This window comes from Emys orbicularis, chromosome 17 (genome assembly GCF_028017835.1).
Source record: "Emys orbicularis isolate rEmyOrb1 chromosome 17, rEmyOrb1.hap1, whole genome shotgun sequence".
NCBI lineage: Eukaryota > Metazoa > Chordata > Testudines > Emydidae > Emys > Emys orbicularis.
In genome coordinates, this window is record NC_088699.1 from 24,748,378 (window position 1) to 24,775,548 (window position 27,171).

Here is a 27,171-nt window from a genome sequence, read left to right on the forward strand (position 1 = left end):
GCTTGAAGAGGTGCACATGCAATTACGAGCCTGCATCTGCTGCACCGTCTTTAGGTAGCCGCCAGTCATGCTGACAAATGCCAAAAAACACACTCACTCTTACAAGTGACACCCAGATTTGCGGTCTGAGCAAAATGCATCCCCCACTCTGTGCCCCTGAGCAGCTGCATCGTTTTGTAATGTCCTCCAACTGGCCCCATCCATTAGCAAGGCCCTTCCCCTTGCTCTCAAATAGGTCGTGCAAAACACAGCACAGGGTGGATAAAAATCAACTTGGGGGGGAGGGACAGATTTTTTTTAAAAATTTAAATTGGATTTTTTTTAATTTTGCTCTTTACATTTTTCTTTCTAAAGATAAGCTATTTTTAAAAGAAAAACAATTTAAACAAAATAAAGTCTAATTTAAATAAAAAATTAATCCTTTGTTTAAGAAATCATGTAGCTGTAAATGTGAAACATTTTGATAAGAGAAGTTTATGTATCCAAAACATTTACGGGTGCTTTAATAAAAATACTTTTACATGCTGTTTTGTGTTTAATTAAATGCTAGTTACCATCTTAATGCAGCTCGACACAAGTCGAGAGCAAAAAGTTAATTATCTAGTAAATAAGCAATATTCACCACTTTTTAACATACTAAAAATGTACGATTAATAAGGATCTGAAAATATTAAGCTACATAATTGCTTAAATAAACATATATTGTTATAGTGTACCCCCCTAGACACCAAAAGATGTACCAAATCTAGCATAAAGGCCTTATTTAGTTGTAAATCAATATGTTTTAATGGTTACATCATCAACCAATGAGAACGAACCTCTCTTTAGAAAATAACTGAAGTCCAAATGAAAACATTGATTAAAATTGGTGACTTACTGATTTCAATCAACCCAGCCTGACACAGCAAGCTTCTACCCTAAGAGAAAGACGCTCCTCATCAGCCTCGGTCCCAGGATCCTCCATCTACCTTTCAATCTTCCAAATGCACATTCCACATTCATTCTACATCTACTCAGGGAATGGTTAAACAGTTCCTTTCTCCAAGGGGGGAGGGATAGCTCAGTGGTTTGAGCATTGGCCTGCTAAACCCAGGGTTGTGAGTTCAATCCTTGAGGGGGCCATTTAGGGATTTAGGGCAAAAATCTGCCTTGGGATTGGTCCTGCTTTGAGCAAGGGGTTGGACTAGATTACCTCTTGAGGTCCCTTCCAACCCTGACATTCTATGATTTTAAGTGTCCAGTAAAAGGCTTATAAGCCAGGGCAGGAGAGGGTAAGCTGGATGGATGGTGATACCAACAATGTCCATCAATACCATTGGTGCAAAAGTTCCATTTGTCATTGTAAAAAAAAAAAAAAAAAAAAAACAGTCCAGGCTTTATAAAGATCCTAGCATCAGGAACCTTTCCCAGACTGCCCCCCATAAATAAGGTGTGATGGGTTGGATCACAGAAACCCCCTTGGGGCTGCCACCTGATGTGCCAAGACTACTTCTGCCCCTGCTTTCCCTGCCAGCTCGGGACTTCAGCACCCTGTCTTGCTGAGCCAGACACACCCGTCTGCTCCAACACAGACCCAGACCCAGGGTCTGAATTACTTGCCCCACAGCTGCAGGCTTAACCTGAAAGCTGCTTACAGAAATATTCTTATTTTTAACACTCAGATGCCCAACTCCCAGTGGGGTCTAAACCCAAATAAATCCATTTTACCCTGTATAACGCTTATGCAGTGTTAACTCATAAATTGTTCGCCCTCTATAACACTGATAGAGAGATATGCACAGCTGTTTGCCGCCCCCCGGTATTAATACATACACTGGGTTAATTAATAAGTAAAAAGTGATTTTATTAAATACAGAAAGTAGGATTTAAGTGATTCCAAGTAGTAACAGACAGAACAAAGTGAATTACCAAGTAAAATAAAATAAAACACGGAAATCTAAGTCTAATACAGTACTACGACTGAGTACAGATAAAAACCTCACCAGTAAGCTTCCTTTTACAGACTAGTCTTCTTCTAGTCTGGGTCCAGCAATCACTCACACCCCCTGTGGTTACTGTCCTTTGTTCCAGTTTCTTTTAGATATCCTTGGGGTGGAGAGGCTCTCTCTTTAGCCAGCTGAAGACAAAATGGAGGGGTCCCCCACGGGCTTAAATAGACACTCTCTTGTGGGTGGAGACCCCCCTCCTCTCTCCTATGCAAAGTCCAGCTCCAAGATGGAGTTCTGGAGTCACCTGGGCAAGTCACATGTCCATGCATGACTCTCAGTTTTTACAGGCAGAAGCCATTGCCCACATGGTATCTTGAATGTCTCCATGAAGACTTCTTATGTGGATTGGAGCATTCTAAGATGCATTGTTCCTTAAGTGCTTCTTAATTGGGCACTTAACTTTGGGAATTCCTTTCTCCAGGAATTGACCAAATGCTCTACTAAGGTTATTTAGAAATCAAGCCAGTACACGGCCAATATTCATAACTTTAAATACAAAAATGATACATGCATACAAATAGGATTAATAAATTTAGTAGATTATAACCTTTACATAGATATGATACATGGCATATGTAGCACAGAACAGATTCCAGTTAAGTCATATATATTTATAAGCATATTTCCATAAAGCCTTATCGGGGGGCGCCGTCACGTAAGGTTACGATTTAGTCATGGGGATTTTTAGTAAAAGTCATGGACAGGTCAAGGGCCATGAATTTTTGTTTATTGCCCATGACCTGCCCATAATTTATACCCCTGACTAAATCTTGTGGGGGGAGGAGGGGAACACACTGCTTGGGGGGGGGCACCTGGAGCAGCGGCTGCTCCGGCCGCCCGGGGACCGCTGCAAGGGGCCGCCGAGCAGCAGTTGCTCTGGCCATTCCGGGGCCAGCTGCTCAGGCGGTCCTTGGCACCAGCCACAGCGGCCGCTGCTCGGGTGGTCCCTGGGGCCAGTTGCCCGGGGCCGCCCGAGCAGCTGACTGCAGAGCCACTCCAGCAGTGGCCAGTATGAGCCAGCTGCTTGGCCGGCCCTGGGATCAGCCACACTAGCCACTGCAGAAATCACAGAAAGTCATGGAATCTGTGACTTGCATGACCTCTGGGACAGACACAGAGCCCTACCCATAAATATAGGTGAACTTTCCATGGTGATCAACTAGGCCTTGCAGCACCATGGAGAAATATCCTTTCCTGTTGAACTCCAAGGCCTGGTGCCAGAGGCAAAGAATAGGCAGGTGGCCCCAATACAATTTGGGAACCGTATCTGTGCAGACCTGTTAATAACCACCTGTGCATTGCCCAGTCTTGTGACCTGGGGGTCAGAGTTTAGGCCTGAAGGGACCACTAGATCATCTAGTCTGACCCCCCATATATCATAGACTAACAACACCACCCGCCACCCGCACAGTGAACCCAACAACCAAAATAAGAGCAGAGTATTACAACTCACAGGAGACTGAACTATTACATGCCACAGGCAGAAAATAGACAGGACTGAGGTATACCATTGCTAGAGTCCCCGCTAGTGGCAGGGAAATGATGGCGTGAAATGTACCCAGATAATCCTGCCAAGTGACAACAAGCTGCAGAGGAAGGTAAAAGATCCCTAAAGTCACTGTCAATCCGACCTGGGAAAATTCCTTCCCAACTCCACATTGGGTGATCAGATAGACCCTGAGCCCATAATCAAGCCCAGGCAGCAGACCCTTCTTGATAGTAGTGCACACTTCCATGACAAAAGCCCCACCAGTTGATCTACCAACATCAAACTGGTTAGCTACTGACCAGTAGCAATCATGGGTGACAAGCTTCCAGATGGCAATAGCCACATGCTTCTCCACGCTGTGGGCAGCTCTCATGTAGGTGTTCTGCGACGGTAGTTCCAGGAAGAGCTCTGCACAGATCACTAAGAAAGTGGCTTTTGACATCCTGATGTTCTGCCACCACTGCTGGTCATCCCAGTCTGCAGCACTATCCTTTCCTACCACAAGTGCCAGCGGACTAATCCCAAAAGTGGTGCTCCATGGCGTCAAGCTGCTTCAAGAAAAGACTGAGATAGTTCTACTTGATTTCAGCATCCGCCTTCTCAGGTGCCCTTATCACTCTGGTTCTAAATTTGTGCAATGATTTCAGACATGCTTGCAGCAGCCTGTTTATATTCATCACCATGAGGATCGCAGCAATCGCAAAGATTTCCTTCATGCTGCCTGACAGCAAACCCCAGATGGAGGATGGAATGAAAGAAGAAGAATCATGGAAATTATTTAACCTCAAGTCCCAGAATTCCATTGTCTTCTGGTAGGTCTCCCACAAGGTGCAGCACAAAAGTGCATATAGCAGAACACACATAGCACAACAGCCGAGCAATGTATCATGTGATGTCTGATCAGAATGCTGAGCACTTGTTTTGAAACATCACAGTGCTGTCTGGCTGCAATGATACCAGGCTAAAGTATCTCAGTGGTGGGATACCAATGAAACGTAGTGCACTGCTCTCACAACACTTGTTGCAGTTCACTAAATGTGGATATACAAAACCCACAGCATGTTTCCAGAGTAGACGTGCCCTTATTCTATAGAGCTAATCCCTGCAGATGAAAAAGCACAGAGCGTCTCAGTAAGGTTAGACAACTCAGCTTGCCTTCACCTTCAGCTAAGAAGCTGCTCTTGCCCACCCCTTCAGCTAACTGACTGAGCTTGAGAGGTTTAAGTGCTTGTCTACATGGTGTGTTAGGCTGCATCTGAGGGTTGTAAATTCTAGTCCGCACCAGCAACTCTCACGCACTAACTGGCCCATGCGGACCCTGCTGGTGCACACTAGAAGTTCCCTAATGCACATTAACGTAATCCCAGAACTACATTAAAGCACACTAACGAACTTTTAGTACGTCAGCAAGATCCACACAGGCCACAGTGTGCAACCGTCACTGGTGCACACTAATGCACGGTGTAGACAAGCCCTGACACTCAATCTGCTGTCATTTCTCCATTTGTCGGTAATGCAGTAACTTTTAAATGCTACATCAGATCAATTCCAAAGTTTCAGGGAATGTTCTAGGCACCAATGGGCAGAATGCTAGTGATTTTGGTGAAAGTCAGCAAATCGGAAGGGAGACACAGGAGACCCATGGAGCTTCCAGCATCTCATCAGCAGAGCCAACAGCTTCAGCTGGGTCTTTAAGTGTCTACAGAATGAAGACCCGGTTGATAGCAGCCATTAACATTTTCCAGCATGACACCCCCAGCTCAGCTCTGCCCATAGTCCCAATACAGTTTAAAATGCTGACATCCTGAATGGCTTATCTCCCAGACAGAAAGAAAACAAATTGCAGGGGGGGAGGACACCTTACAGAGGTACTGGCATGTCTGCTCAGTGGGGAAAGGGAGCAGAAAGGCGGGGGCAATGAGGGAGCACAGAGTCCCTGGCATGGGGAGGGGACAATGGGGCAATGGTATAGAGGGAGGAGGGCATGGGAAACAGAATCCTTTGCATGCACAGAGCCCCTGGCAAGCAGAGAGAAGGAGCACTCTGGTATAGGAGATAGGGAAATGGGGGGGGCACAGAGATGCTGGGATGGGGGGCAGGCTTGCAGGGAATCCTTGAAATATAAAGGGATGAGGGGTGCTTGTGGGGAAGAATGCAGAGATACAAGGAGCTCCTGGTGCACACGGGGAGCTTGGCAAAGAAGTCTATGACACCCTAGTTTGAATAATGATCATACCCCAGTTATTTAAGAGCTCTAGATAGCAAATACCTTCTCTGAACAATCCTCCCCTAGAGCACAGGGACTTCAGCTCTAGTAGCAGAGAAGCATACAGCACTTCCACTTCCTTTTTCCCCTGACAAGGGAGTGGGTAACGAGAGAAAGAAAAAGACCCTCTAGCAGCACAGTGCTGAGACACTGGTGAACAATGCCTCTGGGAAAGGCACCGCTTACTGAGCTCCCACATCTCTGCACGCAGACAGGTGTCCTCAGGTTGAGGGTACATCTACACTGCAAAAAAACGCAGCAGTGAGTCTCAGAGCCTGGGTCAACTGACTCAGGCTCACACCATGGAGTTAAAAATAGCAATGTAGACATATCCGCTGGGGCTGGAGCCTGGGATCTGAGATCCTCGCTGGGTTTCAGAGACTAGGCGCTAGCCAATGTGGGAACGTCTACACTGCTATTTTTAGCCCCACAGCACAAGTCAGTTTACCCAGGCTCTGGGAATTGCTGCTGCTGGGGTTTTTTTTTGTGTGCAGTTTAGACATACCCTAAGAGAAACCTAGATTTACAAGGGAGGACCTGCTTATATAAGCACAGGATTTGAAAGCCTCAGCAGGGCAGACTCAACCCTTCTTCCTTCTCTGGTATGGACCCCAAATCCCATGTAGTTTCCTTGGTACTGGTAAGATGAAACTTTAAAAACCACAGTCCCGCCCACTCTGCATGAACATAAACCCCCATGCCCCTGGGTGCAACAGAAGGGTTTGCCCATGAGTCCTTGGTCAAATTGTCCCTTCCTGGCATTGGTGTGCAGAGATGTCGCGCACTGGCTGCTACTCTCCAACCCACAAGTGGCTGACTTTGTCTAGTGTTTGCAGTGCATTTGAGGTCCTTTGGGGAGAGAAGACTGCTATAAAAACGCAAGCTGTCTTAGGAGGAAGACAAGGAGCATTAGGAGCTTGTAAATTCCATTACCCAACAGACTACCTGCTCCTGTGTGCCAGGCAGTTGCCCTCACCGCCACAGGGCTGGTCACTGAGCACTTGGAGACAGCGTGGTGTGAACATCAGACACCTGCCTTTCATCTAGGAGCATAACGGAACCACGCACACAGCAGGAATGCAGAAAGCCTTGACAAGTCGGGGGCCAGGACCTAGACTGAAGGGTTAATACACTCCAGAGATTCCAGGATTCTTCCTACGACTCAATGCAAGCTCAAGCACTGAACTATGGGATGCACTGCTAGCCGGACTCCACTCAGGCCAGAACTCAGCAGAGGCTCGCTAGGTTATGGGTAAGGGCCTTGGGTATGAAAAATGGAGCACTGCACTGCGGAGTGGAGGGATTCCCGCATGGACAGGACACACAGCTACCTGGCTGGGACTCAGAGCCAGGTGCTGACAGCACAGTCACTGGGATCACACTGCCTTTTTCAGTGCAGGAGCAAGCAGAAAGGCAGCAGAGAATATGGCAACATGTGCTGCCAAGGTACAGCCCTATATAAAGCAACAGACAAGAGCAGAGCCACAAGCAAAGCTACAGGTTAAAGCTCCAACAAGGAACAAGCCTGGGCTCTCCTAGAGCTACAGAGGAAGAATGGAGCACTGCATTACACTAATTACCCTGGTGCTCTGCTATAGAGGGACAAGGCATTCAGTAGAAAGGGAGCAGCATCTAAAACAGACTTCCAGACTTCCTACACTTGTGGGAGAGTACCCTGAACCCCAGCTCTCAATGCACACAGCTCTCCCATGCCTCAGGGCATTTATAGTGCCCCCTCAACACACAGCCCCCTGCCCAGAATAGAAGCAGTGCCCTAATGCATCCCACACGCTACCAACGGGGCAGATTCGATGACTCCAACATACAGGCCTGCATCCCATAGGTGCACAAACAACTTCCCAGGTCTGTAGCCACCATGCCTAAGTGGACAGGCTCTGCTTAGCGGTGGGAAGGCTGGGAGAGCTCCCCCAGAACAGTTTGAAATGCCAGGTTCAGCAGCCTGCCTTTTATAAAAACTTACAACATTTCAGAGCAAAAAGTTTACACCAAAAAATGTAAGTGCCCCGATGGCACTGATGTGGGCTTGTGTGTGGAGGCAGCAGCAGCACATGGAAAGCTAGGCCCTGCTCCAGTACCACATGCACACTGAGTCCAGCCCAGCCGCCATGCCCCCAGGTGCCTGGCATCTCCTAGCAGATGAAAGATTCCCATATAGCAAGATGCCCACAGAGCCTTGCCTCGTCACAGAATCATAGAATATTAGGGTTGGAAGGGACCTCAGGAGGTCATCTAGTCCAACTCCCTGCTCAACTCCCTGCTACCTGTCCAATCCCCAACTAAATCATCCCAGCCAGGACTCTGTCAAGCCTGACCCTATAAACCTCTAAGGAAGGAGATTCCACCACCTCCCTAGGTAACTCATTCCAGTGCTTCACCACCCTCCTAGTGAAAAAGTTTTTCCTCATATCCAACCTGAACCTCCCACACTGCAACTTGAGACCATTGCTCCTTGTTCTGTCATCTGGTACCACTGAGAACAGTCTAGATCTATCCTCTTTGGAACCCCCTTTCAGGTAGTTGAAAGCAGCTATCAAATCCCCCCTCATTCTTCTCTTCTGCAGACTAAACAATCCCAGTTCCCTCAGCCTCTCCTCATAAGTCATGTGCTCCAGCGCCCTAATCAATTTTGTTGCCTTCCGCTGGACTCTTTCCAATTTTTCCACATCCTTCTTGTAGTGTGGGGCCCAAAACTGGACACAGTACTCCAGATGAGGCCTCACCAATGCTGAATAGAGGGGAATGATCACGTCTCTTGATCTTCTGGCAATGCTCCTACTTATACAGCCCAAAATGCCATTAGCCTTCTTGGCAACAAGGGCACACTGTTGACTCATATCCAGCTTCTCGTCCACTGTAATCCCTAGGTCCTTTTCTGCAGAACTGCTGCCTAGCCACTCGGTCCCTAGTCTGTAGCAGTGCATGGGATTCTTCCGTCGTAAGTGCAGGACTCTGCACTTGTCCTTGTTGAACCTCGTCAGATTTCTTTTGGCCCAATCCTCCAATTTGTCTAATTTGTCCACCACGTGCCTGTGCTGTGAACAAGACAGTAGCTTCCATCTTTAAAAAAATGATATAAAATTCTAACCAGCTTTGTCACATGAACACTCACGTATGCCGTGCCACCACTGCATTGACAGCACTAGTCACACACACAGCCAGAGCATTAGGAGAGTACGAGTGTGTGTGTGTGTGTGCGCGTGTGCAAACACACGCCCCTCTCTCTCTCTCTCTCTCTCTCTCTCACACACACACACACACACACACACACACACACACACGAGTACTGGGAGAAAGTTATTAAAATAATAATAAGACTTTTAAAAGCATTTTTAGGAAGCCTCTGCCAAACTTTCCATCACTCCCAGCTAGAGAGCAGAGTGGTGCTGAAAAGGTCCAACACTTTTAAAAGGTCATGATAGCAAAAGCATTAAGTCACTGAACCATTTTTGCTTAAACTTTCCAAACACAAAACAAAAGCAAGAGTAATAAAGCCCCTTGGCCAGAGAACAGGCCTGAAAATTTTCAGCTCAAAAAGAGAAAGATTGACAAAGTCAAAGCAACTGAACAAGAGCCTTAAAATGGAATGCTTAGGCCACTTTAACTGCAGCTGTCACTAAGTACTCCAATGACAAAGAGTGAGTAATAGGTATATGTCAAGTTTGCTAGATTGAACAAGATGACAATTTCATCTTAGAATGCAGAAATGTACGCGCTCAAAAGGGAACAATGATTCTACTACTGACTGATCCAATTGCTCTCTACTATCTCCCAACTCACTTAACACCAGAGAACTGTGTGATTTGGAGCTTCTGATCAATTGTTGCACTCAGAGCTTGGATGCTTTTGGGGTAAAAAGGCTTAGAAGAGACTCCTCAGATCCACCTTCACACCCAAAAAAAGTCGTTAAGAGGTAGTTAAGGTTGATGAGTATTCCAGCATTTAAAGAAAATGCACAAGGAAACTATCAGAGTTTTTTTTAAAAAAAAAATCATCCAAAGTCTGGAAATTACTTAAGGGTGTATAGATCCTAGTAAGAGATAATTACTTACCTTGTAACTCTGGTAGGGTTCTCACTGCATAGCATAGGACTGGCCCCTTGGAAGTTTGTTTGTTTTGTTTTAACACAGAGGACAGCAGGAGCAGGGTAGAGTGTAAGCCAGGCCTGCAGTAGTGATCCATGCCACACCTGATGAAAACAAACACTGCCCTGCAAACATCCCAAACAGTTCCTCAATCACATGGGAGGAGACGTTCCCAGCAAGAAGAGTTAATTCTAGAGAATCAGAACCGTGTTTCGTGAGAAAACTGAATAACCAGGTGCCCAGGAACAAGCACCTTAGAAAAAGGATATCTCTAAGGGAGAGGCGAGTAACTTGACACCTTCAAAATATGACTATACAGGCAAATCACTTTCTCGCCTCTAAAGATATGACCCCCTGCAGAGCAGGAAGCTTACGGAATGTCCCCAAAGAAAAACGAGAGCAAAGGTGCAAAAGAAAGCAATAACAAGGCCTATGCCAGCGATACAAGCAGGGAGGAATTTGTTCGGTTCTGCTTTTTCTGTATCACATTAACACCATTATCTCCCTTAAGAGGAGCCAGGTACCACTTTCAAGTCCAACACCAGACAAAACATTCAAGTCTGTAGAAAAAGAAAATGAACAGCAAGAAAATCCCATGTAAAAAACCAGTGTCCTGAAAGTCACATCCCAAAATAAAGCAAAGCTTTTGGGGGCAATGGGAGAGATTTTCCAACTCTACCTTGGAAACAAGCTCAGGAGCAGAGTACAAAGCGGGATTCTCTGCTTGAGACTGAATTCAAAGAATAACTATTGGAAAGACGTAGGAAGGGGATCATTCATCTGCTTTGCAGATGTCTATGACGGAAACAGCTCCAAGGCAGGCCGTGGTACAATCTTGTCTCCAGTCAAGGCACCCTTGATCTGGCCTTTAGTTTCAAGCCAGCCAGGTGACACGGTCCTCTCAATAACAGCGTGGGCCAGCAAACTAGTGTCAGATGAAAAAGAGCAGCGTGGACTTTCCTGGGGACCTAGTCCTCTCCAAACAGGACTCCAAGAACCTTTGGACTCTGGGCGTACAGAGAAGGACCTCCCTGGAATGGGCATGCAGTTGTGGGAAGAACATAGGCAGGACAATAGACTCCAACACTGCCTTGGAAAGTAACCTCACATGAACCCACACTAACACCACGTTGTTGTAAAACCTGGTCTAAGGCAGGTCAGTGTCTTGGGCCTGAAGCTCATGCTGTGAGGTAAAAATCATTTGCATCAGGACAGTGACCTTCCATATAGGAAATGTAAATCTCAGAAATCAAACAGTTCAGATGGAAAGTACACATTTCACTCCTTGTTTTTGGTATCAAACATTAGTATTATACCGCCCAGCTGGGGCCAAGAAGTAGTACAAGAAAGTCTATAACAAGTAACAAGCAATCTAAGTAGCCCTGGACAGGCATCAAAATGCATTACTATTTATAAGCCAATCATCTGATCCTCCTAAGAGACACCCTATCCCTTTAGACTCTCCTGCAGAGGACTTGGGAGGGGAGGAAGGGGGATGTTTCTCTAGATACATGTTCTTTATTAACTCAGTAGAAGCCAAATCCAATCTTGCAAAAGATAATGTACTTCAGCCACCAATGGACAGTCATGATAGCTCTCCCGCATATGGGGGAAAACTGAGTATTAGTTTAGTTGCTGGGGACGTTAAGTTGGAAAGCATAGGAAATAGGAAAGTCTGTCAACATACCGAATGCTAGATTGTGCATTTGCTCCTAGCTCCTAATATGAAGCAGTGCATAGCAGTGCTGTTCCAAGAGCAGCCCTGAGAAAGAACTGTAAAGGAATAGGTGATATCAGAGGGGAACAAATGAAAAACGTACATAGATTTGTTTCTTGTTTGGTAATAGGGTGGACTTATTTTTGAAGGGGTTATGGGCATCTTTATTTATTAGGTTCATGTATTAGTGGAAAAGTAGTAATACATAAAACAAATATTAAGTACTACCTTTTGAGACTTCGATTCTTCTGTGGTTGTAGATGTCTCTAAGCTTATTCTACAAAGGCTGACATTTTCCTGCAAACAGAAGTAAAAATTTCATAGTGAAAAACTATGCATTGAAATCCAGAGAAGCACTTTCAACAAACGCAATACCCATCTCTTTGATTTAGCTTCTTCCCTCAATAACTACAAGCAAGGAAGGGAGAGATTTTTGTAGACTTTTTTGTAATTATTCGTTACTTCTTAATTATCTGAGAGGCACTCAGATACTACCACGGTGAGCATCACATATGATTAGATGGAACAAAGATTTCATTTCCACTTGGTACTATAATTTTTTCTAGTTAAAAGTAATTGTGTGTTAACTTTCAATTCTTTATTTTCATGCAAGGAAATGTCCATGAATTTCTAATGAAGACAAACTGTACACTCCCCTGAGAAATGGTGCTCTGAGCTCTGGCATCTTTTTTCTGTATCTTCAGCCCAGTACTTGCAAGTGCTTTGGAGAATAGGATTAAAATTCAAAATGATTTGGACAAACTGGAGAAATGGTCTGAAGTAAATAGGATGAAATTCAATAAGGACAAATGCAAAGTGCTCCACTTCGGAAGGCACACTCAGTTGCACACATACAAAATGGAAAATGACTGCCTAGGAAGGAGTACTGTGGAAAGGGATCTGGGGGTCATAGTGGATCACAAGCTAAATATGAGTCAACAGTGTAACGCTGTTGCAAAAAAAGCAAGCATCGTTCTGGAATGTATTAGCAGGACTATTGTAAGCAAGGCACTAGAAGTAATTTTTCCGCTCTACTCCGCGCTGATTAGGCCTCAACTGGAGTATTGTGTCCAGTTCTGGGCACCACATTTCAGGAAAGATGTGGACAAATTGGAGAAAGTCCAGAGAAGAGCAACAAAAATGATTAAAGGTCTAGAAAACATGTCCTACGAGGGAAGATTGAAAAAATTGGGTTTGTTTAGTCTGGAGAAGAGAAGACTGAGAGGGGACATGATAACAGTTTTCAAGTATAAAAAAGGTTGTTAGAAGGAGGGAGAAAAACTGTTCTTCTTAACCTCTGATCAGGGGGCTGGGGCACATGACTTACGAGGAGAGGCTGAGGGAACTGGGGTTATTTAGTCTGCAGAAGAGAAGAGTGAGGGGGGATTTGATAGCATCCTTCAACTACCTGAAGGGGGGTTCCAAAGAGGATGGAGCTCGGCTGTTCTCAGTAGTGGCAGATGACAGAACAAGGAGCAATGGTCTCAAGATGCAGTGGAGGTGGTCTAGATTGGATATTAGGAAACACTATTTCACTAGGAGGGTGGTGAAGCACTGGAATGCATTACTTAGGGAGGTGGTGGAATCTCCATCCTCAGAGGCTTAAGTTGAAGCAAGGGCGGTTTAGGTTGGACATTAGGAAAAACTTCCTAACTGTCAGAGTGGTTAAGCACTGGAACAAACTGGCTAGGGAGGTTGTGAAATCTCCATCATTGTCCAACCTGCTCTTAAAAATCCCCAAACACCTGTCAGGGATGGTCTAGATAATACTTAGTCCTGCCTTGAGTGTAGGGGACTGGACTAGATGACCTCTCGAGGTCCCTTCCAGTTCTATGATCCTACTCAGACCAGGCCACTCCCCTGTAGGGCACTGGAATATAAAGTTGAGGTCAGGATGGTCTTGCCTTAAGGGGGAGAGACCAGAAGCACTCTCAGGAAGAAGCTGTCCCAAGAGAACACTCATTGTGCTCATAATAATGGAGATAGAGTTATAACCTACATGATCACAAAGTGCATGGGATACCCACATAATGGTTCTGGATGCTAGCCCAGTGAATCACAAACCATTTTGTTGGGAGCCCCTGAACACAGCCATACCAATCCACCCTCCACAAAAGCCAGGGATAAGGAGCCATTCTCTGAAGAGCCCCACATGTAGTAACCTTCCCCCTGGCACTACCACCTGCTGCAGCTGTGATGCAGCAGCACAGAATGCTGTCTTGGGGAGCGAGACAGCCAATGAGAGGGCAGCTTGAGCTGGGGCGGGGGCTCAGGATCCACCCAAAGGGGCAGTTGGGAAAAAACGCTGTTAGAACAGGAGAAGAATCTCAATGCTGAGCTAGCGGATGAACGGGAGCCTGGGTAGGAGGTGAGGTGATAAGAGAAGAACAGGACAATAAAAGTAGGAGATTAGGAAGTGAGAAAGAGGAAAGAAGAAAAATAGCAATGGTTTCAGGTCAGGAGAAACAGGTACTATTGGAGAAGGGAAGTAGAGGGAAATAAAATCTACAGCAGGGGTCGGCAACCTTGCAGAAGGGGTGTGCCGAGTCTTCATTTATTCACTCTAATTTAAGGTTTCGCGTGCCAGTAATACATTTTAATGTTTTTAGAAGGTCTCTTTCTATAAGTCTATAATATATAACTAAACTATTGTTGTATGTAAAGTTAATAAGGTTTTTAAAATGTTAAAGAAGCTTCATTTAAAATTAAATTAAAATGCAGAACCCCCCGGACTGGTGGCCAGGACCCGGGCAGTGTGAGTGCCACTGAAAATCAGCTCACGTGTCGCCTTTGGCACGCATGCCATAGGTTGCCTACCCCGATCTACAGACTTACCAGAGACAGAGCATCAGGGGGGAAAACTGAAAAAAAATCATTGGTGAAAAGGGGAATTGATCAAAAAGCTGTGTTAGATGAAAACAGATCCTGAAAACAGTAAATGAAAAGCCCACCCACAAAGGACCTAAAGTGAGTGAGCAGAGAGAATGACTGTTTGAACATCTGTCAAAGGTGCCTAATGGACAAGTGAGGGCCCACAAAGCAAAGAAACCCCACTTGTGGATAAACTCGGTAGAAAGAGGTACAGCCCCAGGAACATCGAATCCAAGGAGCACTTCAAGCCAAAGAGAGGCAAAGAACAGGACAGCAAGAGCGGAGCTGGACTTAGAGTGAAGGAGAGGAAGAGTTTCTTCTCGGAAGTGACAGTCTATGGTAATCTCTTTTGTTCTTGGTAACAACAATGCATTTGGTACTAACTGCACAGCATGTCCAAGCACACAAAAGGTTAACGAGTTGGTAACCTATAGTTTATTATCGTAAGTAGTAAGTCTTTGGTAATGTTCTATATTATCTATGCTCCTGGTACAAGTTTGGGGTTTTCCCTTAGAAAGTTATAAAAATTTCAAATTATCCCTTTTGTTGTGGTTTGCCTCTCCTCACAGTTAACATAGCCAAGCCGGGTCACCACACAACCACTTCTCAGTTCTACAAAATGCACCTGGAGGGGAAACAAAACGGGCGGTGTGTTTTGAGGGACAGAGGCAACGATGTAAATTGGAGTCCCTTTGACCTCAGAAGCAACATTCTGAGGTCTGAACACCATCCTGACAGACTCCTCTAAGGTACTGGGTGGAGTTGCTGCTCCTAACATATTGCTCAAATTCCTCCCTCAGAGATGGGCCAGAGACTTCAGCTTGCTGGAGGGCTTCACTACACATGCTGACAAAAAGACCTCCTCCCAGCTAGGGTACAAAGCTGCAGCAAAACATGAGATTTGGAAGATGTGGCTAAATAACTCCAGCAGCGGGGTGACACAGCTCTGGAAACTTACTTACCCATCCTGCCCTCCTCAGAACATTACATACATTTTCACTTTTATCAGTGAAAGTTAGAGTGCCCATTGCTGCAAACAAACACTGATTTACAAACCCCTTTAATTAGATGTACCGGACTAGTGCCTGTACAAGTTAGTTTTCCGATAGCTCCCTATCTTTATACTAGCCTCCTTACTCTCTCCCGGGAATGCCCTGAAAGCTCTCTCAACAATGAGAAGACTAGTAATTAAGCAGATTTCAAATCAGATTGACAAAAAAGCACCCTTACCACTTAGGACTTCACATGCCTCGATATAAACCAAGCAAATACATCATAAGGTAGTAAATCAGGAAGCCACAGCAACTCAAAACACCCAACAGCCATTCATAAACACCTGAAGTACATAACTCCTCGCTTAACGTTGTAGTTATGTTCCTGAAAAATGTGACTTTGAGTGAAATTGAGCAAATCCAGTTTCCCCATAAGGATTAATGTAAATAGGGGGGGTTAGGTTCCAGGGAAATTTTTTTTGCCAGACAAAAGGCATTATATACATTTTAAACAAGCAATTTAATACTACGCTGGGGGGGGGGGGGGAGTAGTGTGCACGTGCTGTGTGTTTACACATGTATGTACAGTACAGTACTATAGTTGGGAGGTGCCCCTGCCTTACCCCACACAGGCACAGCCCACTGGCACTGGAGAGGAGGCAGGCAAGGAGACTGAAGGTGCTATAGACTAGTAGAAGCACATTGCGCAGCAGCGGCAGCTTTCCCTACTCTGCAAGCACCAGCGGCGGGGGGGGGGGGGGGGGGGAGCTCAACCCTCCACCCGCCCACTTCCCTCCTTCCCCGAAGCCCCCATCCTTGACCTGCCTCTTCTCCCCCCCACCTCCTCCCCCTTTACTTCCCACGCTGCGTCCTTGCTCCTCCCCCCCCCCCCTTCTAAAGGCCGCAAGCCAGCTGATTGTCCCCGGCAGGAGGCAGGGGAGGGAGGGGGAGCCTGCACTCCGAGTCCTCGCTCCTCCCCCCTTCCTCCTGCCTGGGGCAATCAGTTGGCTTGCGGTGTTTAGGGGGGGAGGAGCGAGGACTCAGCGCACACGCTCCCTTTCCCTCCCCCCCGCCTCCTGCCCAGGGCAATCAGCTGGCTTGCAGCGTTCGGGAGGCAGGGGAGGGAGGGGGAGCCTGCGCGCCGAGTCCTCCCTCCTCCCCCCTCCCTCCTGCCCCCGAAACGCCGCAAGCCAGCTGATTGCCGTGGGCGGGGGGGGGTAGGGGTGGAGGGGGAAGCGCTGATCCGCAGGGTCTGCCGGCGGGCGGGAGGCGCTGTGGGGAGTGGGGCGCGTAGGGAGGTTGCCTGTTGCCTCAGATACTTTGTCAATTAAACAGATGGACTCAGGCCAATGACAGCATAGGGAATCCACGAACACCTTGACAAACCTATGAGGTCAACGTATGTCACTGCCAGAATCATCTACTGAAGCAGATCAGTGCGGCAAGCGCACATCATGGACCTCCCCAGAGAGGCAGTAGCAAGTGGCTTCCAAGAGGGGCTTGCACACAAGAGACAGTAACCAGCCAGTCCACTTAAAGCAACTTCCCAATAGAGGTAGGAAGAGGAGGGATGTTTTAACCATTGTATTACTTTGGGAAGGAGGGGAGGTAAGGAAAGACAAATATGTCCCTACTATAAGATTCTTCAAACACCATAGGAGTATGTAAAGAGAGAGCAACAGTGCCAAAGTCAACCAGGCCTTTACAGCAACTGTACAATGGCCAACATGCTGCTTCCCTTAAACTGGGCTGACTACATTAGATTGATCAAACCTGTCAGTGTCAAAGTACAGCATCCCAAGGGGTCAGAAAGGCTGTCAATCAATATAAATGACAGTCAGGGTTCAGGTCTTCATTTCAATTTAGAAATCCTACCCAACTGAAATGGAAGAGAAGTTACCTTATTAGCATGACAAACTCTACAGATGGTGGTGCCCAGATACTACATATAACAGTGGCCAAAATTACTGCCCCTCCGAGCTGCACACTATAATCTTCAGAAGTTCGAGAGCCGCAAGACACACACAACCTGCCCTGAGGAGCAGTACCTGCTGGGGTGCGGGGCTTCTGCCTTGATGCCCCCCTCCCCCGGGCTAAAGTCCTTAACCCCCGCCTTCCTGCAGGGTAGAAGCCCTGAGCTCCCCACCACGCTGCCACAGGGCAGAAGCCCCAAGCTCCCCCCTGCCCAGTCTTGCAGGCAGAGAATGGGTGGGGTGCTTTGGGGGCTCCAAGAGCTGCACTTTTAACTGCTCACAAGCCACAGTTTAGCCACGCCTGACATATAAGAATGACGCCCAGACTGGGTCAGATCAAAGGTCCATCTAGCCCAGTATCCTGTCTTCTGATAGGGGCCAATGCCAGGTGCCCCAGAGAGAATGAACAGAACAGGGAAATCATCCAGTGATCCATCCCCTGTCGCCCATTCCCTGCTTCTGGCAAAGAGAGGCTAGGAACACCACCACCCTTGCCCATTGTGGCGAATAGCCATTGATGGACCGATCCTCCATGAACTTATCTAGTTCTTTTTTGAACCCTGTTCTAGTCTTGGCCTTCACAACATCCTCTGGCAGAGTTCCGCAGGCTGACTGTGTGTTGTGTGAAGAAATACTTCCTTTTGTTTGTTTTAAACCTGCTGCCTATTAATTTCATTTTGTGACCCCTACTTCTTGTGTTATGAGTAAATAACACTTCCCTATTCACTTTCTCCACACCAGTCATGATTTTATAGACCTCTATCATAACCCCCTTAGTCATCTCTTTTCCAAGCTGAAAAGTCCCAGTCTTATTAGTCTCTCCTCATATGGAAGCTGTTCCATACCCCCAACCATTTTTGTTGCCCTTTCATGTACCTTTTCCAATTCCAATATATCTTTTCTGAGCTGGGGCGACCAGATCTGCATGCAGTATTCAAGATGTGGGCGTACCATGGATTTATATAGAGGCAATATGATATTTTCTGTCTTCTTATCTATCCCTTTCATAATGATTTCCAACATTCTGTTAGCATTTTTAACTGCCGCTGCACACTGAGTGGATGTTTTTAGAGAACTATCCACAATGACTCCAAGATCTCTTTCTTGAGTGGTAACAGATAAATTAGACCCCATCATTTTATATGTATACTTGGGATTATGTTTTCCAATGTTCATTACTTTGCATTTATCAACATTGACTGTCATCTGCCATTTTGTTGCCCAGTCACCCAGTTTTGTGAGATCCTTTTGTAGCTCTTTGCAGTCTGCTTTGGACTTAAATTATCTTAAGTAGTTTTGTATCATCTGAAAATTTTGCCACCTCACTGTTTACCCCTTTTTCCAGATCATTTATGAACATGTTGAACAGTTCTGGTCCCACTACAGACCGCTGGGGGACACCACTATTTCCCTCTCTCTGTTCTGAAAACTGACCATTTATTCCTACCCTTTGTTTCCTATCATTTAACCAGTTACTGATCCATGAGAGGACCTTCCCTCTTATCCCACAGTATTCTTGCCAGCAAGTTAAAGAAGTATGGGCTGGACGAATGGACTATAAGGTGGATAGAAAGCTGGCTAGATCGTCGGGCTCAACGGGTAGTGATCAATGGCTCCATGTCTAGTTGGCAGCCGGTATCAAGCGGACTGCCCCAAGGGTCGGTCCTGAGGCCGGTTTTGTTCAATATCTTCATTAATGATCTGGAGGATGGCGTGGACTGCACCCTCAGCAAGTTTGCAGATGACACTAAACTGGGAGGAGTGGTACATACGCTGGAGGGTAGGGATAGGATACAGAGGGACCTAGACAAATTAGAGGATTGGGCCAAAAGAAACCTGATGAGGTTCAACAAGGTCAAGTGCAGAGTCCTGCACTTAGGACGGAAGAATCCCATTCACTGTTACAGACTAGTAAGCAGTTCTGCAGAAAAGGACCTAGGTGTTACAGTGGAAGAGAAGCTGGATATGAGTCAACAGCGTGCCCTTGTTGCCAAGAAGGCTAATGGCATTTTGGGCTGTATAAGTAGGGGCATTGCTAGCAGATCGAGGGATGTGATCATTCCCCTACCGCGGAGTCGACGGGGGAGCCTGCCTGCCACATGTGGACCGCGTCTGAACCGCGGTAAGTTCGAACTAAGGTATGTCGAATTCAGCTACGTTATTAACGTAGCTGAATTTGCGTACCTTAGTTCGACTTGGGGGGTTAGTGTAGACCAAGCCTTAATCACCCTCCACTGTTCTCAGATCCTGGCAGAGTGGTCGCAACTCTCCACCACTACAGTTCCATATAAGCCCTGGCCCACAGTGCTACATAAACCATTCATACACCATTCATATAATATGGTCCCAGAGATATTGCATGTGGTTGCAGTATCCATCACAAATAATGCTAGTGAAATTGATAGCATTATTCAACCAATGTCACTGTGTGGGTTGGAAGTGCATGACTTTAACTGTTGTGACAACTCGGCCTACAAATTAACCCTGATTGTGAGCTCAACTGTAAAAAGGAGTGAAAGTCATAAAGTGTCACTATAACTTACACCAGGGGTAGGCAACCTATGGCACGCGTGCCGAAGGCGGCACGTGAGCTGATTTTCAGTGGCACTCACGCACACGGTCTGGGGGGCTCTGCATTTTAATTTAATTTTAAATGAAGCTTCTTAAACATTTTAAAAACCTTATTTACTTTACATACAACAATAGTTTAGTTATATATTATAGACTTATAGAAAGAGACCTTCTAAAAACGTTAAAATGTATGACTGGCACGCGAAACCTTAAATTAGAGTGAATAAATGAAGACTCGGCACACCCCTTCTGAAAGGTTGCCGACCCCTGACTTACAATAACAAATGTTGATGGGAAAATTGCAAAAGGGAGACACATTGAACTGGTCCAAACAAAAAGACCTTCTGATATAATTCAAGGACTGTGTTAAGATCATGCTGGGTAAACAAGAGAAGCTATTCCACCCATTGTTCCCTTTTGGGGTCCTTAAAGAAGGGAACTTTGGGAGAAAACTGGCTATTGTAGCAAGCTTTACCATTATGGCTGCCACCCTCAGCATCTCCTGAGACCCCAGGCCTTTGTCATCCTGATCCTGAGAGATGTCCTGACCAAACTCGGCCAGAGAGAAGGATCCAGATGATATTGTCACTTCTACCACCTCCAGCTGAATCCCAACCACCTGGAATGTGAAACTTTGTCACAAAACCCCCCCTTGCCCTGGTGTCTTCTTTACCTTCCCCACCTGATTTCTTCTCTTTCCTACTCTCTCCTTTTTCCTTCTGTCTAATAAGAGTCTGGCTTAGCCAGCCAAGCCTGCTGTAAACCTGTGACCAGAAAGAGGCAGCTAAAAGCAATGCCCCCAAAAGCCCGATGCTGGTATGAGTCTGCCAGGTCTTGGGCTGGCTGATAAGACTGTGCGCTGTGCCTATGTTTTTCCAGCAGTGAGGGTACAAGTGAAAGTCAGAGACAGAAGCTGCATTTTTTGTCTGCGCTGTTCATTTCTCTCCCCATTTTGTGTGTCTTTGTCGTGTTCTTTCTTCTTAGGAAATGAGATTGAACAATAACAGCAACGACAACTGCTCCAGCCATCTTTGAATCCATCTAAGGGTACATCTACACAGCAATGTAAGCCTAGGGATAGTGGGACTCGAGTCAGCTGACCTGTGTCAGGGAACTCTGGGTTTGAGCGTCTACACTGTATTTTGACCCCAGGTTAAGGATTTTCTGACCCATGCTCAAACCTAGGGCTCTGGCATCCACACTGCAGTGCACAGACGTGAGTGAAAGTAACCCTATCCCATAGTGGCTAGCACCCCCCCCCCCCCCACACACACACACACACTGCATGTTGAAACTCTAACCCTATGAATGTGTTACACTGTCAGAAAACTCTGCTGCGCACCCTGCTTCCTAACTCTGAGGGTGCTATTGACGGGACTCAGGATCACAGGAGTAGATAACTGCATAATTAGCTCCTTTGGTGGCTGTCTCAGTAGAATGACTGCAGTTTTAGAAGGCTTTATGCTGAACTATCATCTAACCTGAGAACAGGACACTCAACCTTTAGGCTGAGTCAGATTGCAGGAAAATTCCTATGTGCACGTGTCTGAGGATAATCAAAGGGCTGTCAAACTATTAAAATGAAACTTTGCTATTCTAAATTTTTTAAATGGGACATTCAGTGATGGTGTTGTTCTTTGGTTGTTTTTTATTTATTTTTTTCTGTTTGTTTTGAAGTTTGACATAAAATATAGGTTTCAGAGGAAAAACACACACACACAGCGCCTGCGGAGAGGTGAAGGGCATCCCCAGGGCTTGGATCCCTGGGAGGCTGTGGGTAAGTTTTGGGGCTGGCTCCCACTCACCACCCTCACACTGCCTGGGCACCCCTACACATGTAGCCAGAGGGGGCTGGGGGAAAGCACCTGGTTGCAAGACACAGAGAGCAGAGCAGGGATCAAGCAGCTGACCTCCACCAAAATCTGGCTGTGTTCTTGTGACCAAGAGGTAGCTCTTTTTGCAAAAAGCATCTTCTGATTGGTCTCCATTGAAAACCCTGCAGGCTCTCTGACTGGTGTCCAACAGACAATGGACTAATGCTGATCATCTGAGCTACTACGGTTTGCAAAGGGAGGTGTGGCTTCCATTTGCAAGAGTGTAATAGACTGCACCACAGATTTTTGGCATAGAGAGGACTAAGGAAGTTGCCCCAAGGAACAATGGGATACATTCCCAGAGGACTTCTGGGATCGAGACAAGAGGGGGCCAAGACTTAGATTCTAGGTCCCAGCTTAACATGGGCTCGTACCCTTCAGGGTCCTGGGACCTTAGGGTCAAGCCCTAGATTAACACAAGTGGTATGTGGACGCAAGGGCGGTGAGGCTTGTCACCTAGGCCATGCTTACATTGCTGTGTAGACATACCCTACGCGATTAAAAGAGCTAGGTTACAAAAACTGGGGGAAACACAGACACTCCACTTCCTACTGGCTGAGCCTGGGGACAGGAAGGCAGGACATGGGCCCCAGGGAGTGGATGACTACGTTGAAATCTCTTTATGAAAGCTAGAGCTGTACAGACATTCTTTGTCACCTTCTGGCTGAGGTAATTTCCTATCATTTTTTAATACATTGACCACTCTTATTTCAAGTGGCCCAAGTGATGGAGTTGTAACCCACACACCTCCTAGGTGTGGTGTTCTGTCCCAATCTAGTGGCACCAAGATCACTTAGAGAGAGCTTAATGAGTCTGCTATACAGCTTTTGCTAAGAGCTATATGGCTTTTAGCTCATACATTTAGCTCCAGAGGTCCCAGGTTCAATCCCACCCGCCAACCACCGGGATCTGTCGGTGTTACAGAGTTACCACCGTTTTCTGAGGGAGACTAGTACAACACAGTGGCAGATTTTCCCTGGCTTAGTTTTGTCCTGCTGCTCCTAGTTATAAACCCATCTATCATCCTAAATTCCTCTCCAGCCTTGCTTGTCACCCACTTGAAACAGTTGTAGGTTTATGGCCCCCCTGCTCAAGCTATATATAAAAAGCAGGTTACGTCAATGACTGTTCCTCTACGTTTTCCACCCATTGCAAGCTTAAATGAACTGAAAGTTACCATAGCTGCTCATGCATATATGTTCCATCTAAATAAATCTCACACCTGCAGTTCTGCAAATAAGTGCAACATGATCAGAGGAACTCCAGCAATATGGCTGCTCAGCAATTAACATATAGAAAAGGGTACTCAGCTTTTGATGACACTTCAACCAAAGCAGGAAACTCTCCCTTTCCCAGAAAGTCTGAGAGGAACAGAAACTAAAACCAAATAAAATCATCATCCACTGCTACATGAGATCGTTCCCAAGTCTCAGCAACATAAACCTCTTAGCCAACAGAGCAAACAATCTCACCTAGAAACAGTGCTGTAAGCACTAGACAGAAGTCTAGAAGAAGAGATCCAAAACAGGTTAGACTTGCAAGATCTACACAGAATGGCAGATATTTTATCACAGTGATATGTGGACAGACTCTTTGCAGCAGGGCCGGCTCTGGCTTTTTTGCCGCCCCAGGCAAAAAAGCCTCCGGCCGCCCCCCCGGCGGGGGTTCCGCTCTCCCTCCGGCGGCCGGGGGGAGGGCGCCGGAGGGGAGGGCGGCGAGCCCCGGCGGGGGCTCGGCTCTCCCCCCCCCCCCACGGCCAGAGCGCCGGGGGCAGGGCGGCGAGCCCCGGTGGGGGCAGGGCGGCGAGCCCCGGCGGGGGCTTGGCTCTCCCCCCGGCGGCCAGAGCGCCGGGGGCAGGGCGGCGAGTCCCGGCTGGGGCTCGGCTCTCCCCCCCCCCCGGCGGCCAGAGCGCAGGGTGGCGAGCCCCGGCAGGGGCTCGCCGCTCTCCCCCCGGCAGCCGGGGGGAGGGCGCGGGGGGAGGGCGGCCAGAGCGCCGCGGGGAGGGCGGCGAGCCCAGCTGTGGCCCCAGCGGCCCGAGTGCCGCGCCGCCCCCCTCCAGGTGCCGCCCCAAGCACCAGCTTGGTTGCCTGGTGCCTGGAGCCGGCCCTGCTTTGCAGAGACAGAAGTAGCAAGTATATTCAACTGGAATTGGAAATTGGGAGGTAAATTGCAGAATGCAATCCTCGAAAGATCAAGCATACAGCCAACATGACTGAGAAGAAGTTGAACCTGGGGGAGGGGAGCACTTTTCACTTCAATATCTAAAATATGAGAAACAGCAAGACAGACAGAACCTCAAATGATGAGAAGTGAAGTCTTCTGTCTCTTCTCAAGTGAATTCAAACCCCACCTGTGAGTGACCCTTGGGAAAACAAAGAGAAAGCACTGGCCCGCGGCCATAGAGTCATAGCCAAGGCCAGAGGGACCACTGACCATCTACTCCGACCTCCTGTGTAACAGGCCAGAGACCGACCCAAGTCATTCCTTTAAAAAGGAACAAACCAACGTCAGGTGAAGCCGGCCGGTGACGTCGCAGGGAGCGAGCCCAGCGGGTACAGGGGCCGCCCAGTGGCCAGCACAACATCTTGGGGCAGGGAGGGGACACGGGGTTGCGGGGCAGGTCTGGGGGGAGGAGAATGGGGCGGCCGGGCGGGCTCGCTTCAAGCAAGGGGCGGAGGGGAAAGGGCGGGCTGGGCTCGGAACAGCGGGCTGGGGGGCGGCCAGGGACCCGCAGGCTGGGCTCGGCGGCGGGGCGGGCGGCCCGTGGGGAGAAGGGTGAAGCCCGGGGGCGGGCACAAAGGATGTAGGGGGGCGTATCGGGGACGCGCACAGGGGCACGCGCACGGCTCCGTCCAGCGGGCCTGCACGAGCAGCGCGCCCCGGGGCACGTGCCCAGGCTCGCCCCCGGAGAGGCTGTGGGCGGAAGCCCCCGCGCGCAACGGGCAGAGGCGCGCAAGGCCCGGGGCGGCGGGACCCGGCCGGGGCGGCCTGTACCCAGCACGGGGGTCTCACCTCGGTCCGTCTCCGTCACTCCCGCCCTGCCGCGTACACCTCTACGCACAGGCCCTGCCACTGCAACCAATCAGCGCCCGCCCCGCCTCGGGCCAATCAGCAAACGGAATCTCCTCCCGCCCCTCGGCACCGCCCAGCCTGGCCCGCGGAGATCGAACACACCCCAGCACTGGCAGCCTATCGGGGGCAGGCGAGGGGCGGGACCACACAGCGAAACGTCCAGTGACAAATCACAGCGCGTCCCCGGCGAGCCAATGGGCACAGTGGGTAGGAACACCGGCTCCGCCCCGGCACCCAAGGGGGACGAACCCGCGATTATTGGTGGCTCAGAAAGGTGGGTCCCTACGTCACAGGAATTGGAAAGGGGCACTTCCGGGGTTCCGGGGCCTGGCGAATTGAGATATCGGAGAGGGTCCCCATGTCACTCAGAGCCCTGGCCCCGCCCCATAGCTCTGCCGGTTGAGGGAGGGGCTGTGCCGGATGGCGCGGAAGGGGATTGTCCAATGGCAGACGGGGAGCAGAGTTCGGGAGCCAATGACTAGCCCCGGTCTCTGCCGGCAGGGGGCGCTGTGGGGAGTGGGGCAAGAGTGTTGGCTGTAGATGGGAGGCTAGCTGGGGGGCGGTGCAGCCAGGAGCGCTGGCCGGGGGCCGGGAGGAGGCGGGAGCGCTGGTGGGGGTGAAGGAGCAGGCGGGAGCGCTGGCCCGGGGCGGGGGGGAGGCGGGAGCGCTGGTGGGGGTGAAGGAGCAGGCGGGGGCGGGGAGGAGGCGGGAGCGCTGGTGGGGGTGAAGGAGCAGGCGGGGGCGGGGAGGAGGCGGGAGCGCTGGTGGGGGTGAAGGAGCAGGCGCAAGCGCTGGCCCGGGGCGGGGAGGAGGCGGGAGCGCTGGTGGGGGTGAAGGAGCAGGCGGGAGCGCTGGCCGGGGACGGGGAGCAGGCGGGAGCGCTGGGTGGGAGCTCTGATGGGGGTGAAGGAGCAGGCGGGGGCGCTGGCCGGGGGCGGGGAGGAGGCGGGAGCGCTGGTGGGAGTGAAGGAGCAGGCGGGAGCGCTGGCCGGGGGCGGGGAGGAGGTGGGAGCGCTGGTGGGGGTGAAGGAGCAGGTGGGGAGCAGGCGGGAGCGCTGGCTGGGGACGGGGAGCAGGCGGGAGCGCTGGTTGGGGTGAAGGAGCAGGCGGGAGCGCTGGGTGGGAGCGCTGGTGGGGGTGAAGGAGCAGGCGGGAGCGCTGGCCGGGGGCGGGGAGGAGGCGGGAGTGCTGGTGGGGGTGAAGGAGCAGGCGGGAGCGCTGGCCGGGGGCGGGGAGGAGGCGGGAGCGCTGGTGGGAGTGAAGGAGCAGGCGGGAGCGCTGGCCGGGGGCGGCGAGGAGGCGGAAGCGCTGGTGGGGGTGAAGGAGCAGGCGGGAGCGCTGGCCGGGGGCGGGGAGGAGGCGGGAGCGCTGGTGGGAGTGAAGCAGCAGGCGGGAGCGATGGCCGGGGGGCGGGGAGGAGGCGGGAGCGCTGGTGGGGGTGAAGGAGCAGGCGGGAGTGCTGGCCAGAGGTGGGGAGGAGGTGGGAGCGCTGGTGGGGGTGAAGGAGCAGGCGGGAGCGCTGGCCAGGGGCGGGGAGGAGGCGGGAGCGCTGGCCGGGAGTGAGGAGGAGGTGGGAGTTCTGGCCGGGGGCGGTTAGCAGGCAGGAGCGCTGGCCGGGGGCGGGGAGGAGGTGGGAGCGCTGGTGGGGGTGAAGGAGCAGGTGGGGAGCAGGCGGGAGCGCTGGCTGGGGACGGGGAGCAGGCGGGAGCGCTGGTGGAGGTGAAGGAGCAGGCGGGAGCGCTGGTTGGGGTGAAGGAGCAGGCGGGAGCGCTGGGTGAGAGCGCTGGTGGGGGTGAAGGAGCAGGCGGGAGCGCTGGCCAGGGGCGGGGAGGAGGCGGCAGCGCTGGTGGGGGTGAAGGAGCAGGCGGGAGCGCTGGCCGGGGGCGGGTAGCAGGCGGGAGCGCTGGCCGGGGGTGGGGAGGAGGTGGGAGCACTGGGTGGGAGCTCTGGTGGGGGTGAAGGAGCAGGCGGGAGCGTTGGTGGGGGTGAAGGAGCAGGCGGGAGCGCTGGCCGGGGGCAGGGAGGAGGCGGGAGCGCTGGTGGGAGTGAAGGAGCAGGCGGGGGCGGGGAGGAGGCGGGAGCGCTGGCCGGGGGGCGGGGAGGAGGCGGGAGCGCTAGTGGGGGTGAAGGAGCAGGCGGGAGCGCTGGCCGGGGGGCGGGGAGGAGGCGGGAGCGCTGGTGGGGGTGAAGGAGCAGGCGGGAGCGCTGGCCGGGGGGCGGGGAGGAGGCGGGAGCGCTGGTGGGGGTGAAGGAGC

General features: G+C 49.9%; 1 long non-coding RNA gene across 1 annotated transcript in view; it reads right to left on the reverse strand.

Moving 5' to 3' along the window:
- The window catches only part of LOC135890849 (uncharacterized), a 42,467-nt gene extending 17,555 nt beyond the window's left edge, over positions 1-24,912 (reverse strand). Inside the window, exons 1-2 of the long non-coding RNA XR_010562230.1 lie at positions 24,857-24,912; positions 11,792-11,860 (exon numbers count right to left, since the gene is read on the reverse strand). This is a non-coding gene — a long non-coding RNA (uncharacterized LOC135890849). The remainder of the gene's footprint in view (positions 1-11,791; positions 11,861-24,856) is intronic.
- Positions 24,913-27,171: the final 2,259 nt, after the last annotated feature.